The 2,558-nt window shown below is 60.3% G+C and overlaps 1 protein-coding gene across 1 annotated transcript in view; it reads left to right on the forward strand.

Annotated features, from left to right (window-relative positions):
* Window positions 1-2,558, forward strand: part of DLK1 (delta like non-canonical Notch ligand 1) — a 28,047-nt gene that overhangs the window by 22,503 nt on the left and 2,986 nt on the right. The window lies entirely within an intron of this gene.

Consider the following 2,558-nt stretch of genomic DNA (forward strand, 5'->3'; position numbering starts at 1 on the left):
CCCTCCCCCTTTCACTGAATTCCAACTGCGTACCCTCTGCTCTGTGTGCGCACTTCCCGACGGTGGCAGGAGCCTCCTCACAGGCAGGGACATAATTTTGCTCCCCTCTGCGCTGCCGGCACCCAGCACCCGGAGAACACACTGGGGTGACAGTGGCGGGGAGATGCCTGTTGAATAAAGAGTCACAAAGTAAACACATGGCACACAAAGCTGAGAGGGTGGGGACCACGGGCCCGGGATACCTGTCCAGGTCACTGAAGCCAGGGAGGGGTAAGGACTGGGGGGCGGAGAGGGGGGTTGTCGCAGAGCTAAGACTCCAGCAGATGCACATGCTGTGAAGGAGGCTGCAGCCAGCAAACAAACAACAAATAGGGGGTGGGGGGGCAGTCAGTGCTGAGTGGTGGGCAGCAGGAGCTGAGTCACCCAGGGCCGCCGGGGCTGGGGACAGTGATGGTGACTGAAGAGCTCAGGTGTAGGGGGGCGGGGAGCTGGGAAAGGCTGAGAAGTGGTTAAAGCGCAGATTGGTGTTATCAGTTGATTTCATTAATTTATGCAATCTTTGTCTTTCATTACCCTGAGCGATTGAGAGTTGGCCGTGGCTGCGTTTGCAGGCAGCAAACGTTAGTCTGAGCCCATTCTCATTCGGCAAAACCTGCCCGGAGGCCCAGGCAGACCGAAGTCCTCGGAAAAGCTCCAGCAGCCTAGGCAGTGCTGCAGGGCCTCGGTCCTTAGGTCCCCAACCCCAGCAGAGACGAGTGGTGCCTGTGGGGAAACTGAGGCTTGGAGAAGCAAGTGGGTCCACTCAGAGGCGCAGAAGTCAAGAGAAAAGCCAGCTAACCGCCCCCTTCCCCAGCCTCAGAAATGGGTTCATCCTCATCTGGGCTTTTTCTAACAGCCTCCTTTAAGGAGACCTAAGGGCGGCGGGCGTTCAACATCGAGCGCCCCCCCATTGTCTCGGGTCCTTAAAACCCCCTCCCCGGCATGGTGCAGGGCGTCACCCGCAGCTGACTCATGCAGGAGCCTGCAGCGCTGCTCCCCCTCTGCAGTGCACCCCCCATCCTCGCAGTAGCTCCAGCTCATTGCAGAGCCCTGAGATGTCACCATCGGGGACGAGGGCTTTCAGCCCGGAGCTCTCCCAGCCTGACATCTACGCCCAGGACTTCCAGATGAAGGGCCCCTCCCCACGGGGTTGACAAAGCCTCTGGGCTTGGGACACTGGATCCAGAAGAAATAGTTCTGGGGATAATTGAGGGCCCTCTCCCTTCACCCCTTTCTTCGGCTCTTTGAGGCTGTCCCAGCCTAGCTGCTTCCTGGGGTGGAGACCCCCAGCCCCTACGCCAGCAGCCTTCTCCTCGGGGAAAGGCGGGCTTAGCCTCTGGGACAGATAGGGTGGTCTCCAGCTCTTTAGTCTAAATTTCAGATTCCGGGTGACAGCAGAGCCGGGAGGGGAGGATGAGGGACAGGCCGCAGAGGCTCCGCGTGCTCATGCTTTGCTGGCCACCCCCCCCCGCCTTCCTTCTCATAATGATGAATCCTCATCACATTGCCTTGCTCCCGGCCTGGCTCCCAAGGCACGCCTCCTGGGCTGGGGGTAGGCTATCAGCAAGGCGGTCAGGCTTTTCCTTATCGATTGCTTACCATCTCCCCTCCATGAGGGTGGGGGTCTCTTTAACAGGAAAATCTGCGCGTGTGTGGCCTCAGCCCTGGGGTGCCCCCTCCCCCAGCCTGCGTTAACTGTGCTGTGTCTCTAGTTGGTCCTGGCTTTCTGTCTCTAGAAAAGCAGAGCCCAAATGTTCCTCAGAGATTGGCCGGGGAGAACCCCTCCTTTATGAGTGGGGAAAGTGAGGCACAGAATGCAGAGTTGCTGAAGCCTGCAGCCGGCCCGAGACGAGCCCGGCCCGCGTCCCTCCCAGGCCCGGCTGGGGCCTGGGGTCTGCTGCGTCAGAGAGCCGCTGACCCAGGCCCCTTTGTTCAGCTGTCCCTGGCTTGCTGGGCCCGGGCTAATGAAGCGCGCATGACGGGCGGTGTGGAAAGGTGGTGGGAATGTCCCCGCGTCCATGGAAATGCACGTTGACAGGAGAGGGCCCAGTGGTTCTAACCTCGCCACCCTGAAAAGAGGCCGCCTTTTAATCCGGACCCCCGCTCTGTCGGAGAAGCGAGAGCGGAGAGACCACCGGGAGGTGGAGGCAGCCTTCTTGGTTCCCAGCGGGGGTCTTTACGGCTCCATCTCCCCCTGCCCCCTGGATGGGGCACTAGGAAGGGCAGCTGATGTTCCCAACAGTTGGGCTGCACCAGAAACCCCGAGTGGCAGCCCCTGCTTCCCAAACGCAGGACGCTGGACGCGAGAAGCTGTCTGGAGGAGGCAGGCATCAGGGAACCACAGCTTGGAGCACGTTCTGGGGAGGGCGGGGGTCTGCTCTGAACGTCATAACGCTGAACTTGGGGGTGACGTGGGTCCCCAGAAAGGGTGCAGCTGTCCTGGGTTATGTGTCAGTGAGTGAGTGACCACGACTTTCTGTCCCTGTGACCTAACACAAGGAAGCTCCTTCAACTCCCTG

Source organism: Pteropus alecto, unplaced genomic scaffold, assembly GCF_000325575.1.
Source record: "Pteropus alecto unplaced genomic scaffold, ASM32557v1 scaffold8, whole genome shotgun sequence".
Classification (NCBI taxonomy): domain Eukaryota; kingdom Metazoa; phylum Chordata; class Mammalia; order Chiroptera; family Pteropodidae; genus Pteropus; species Pteropus alecto.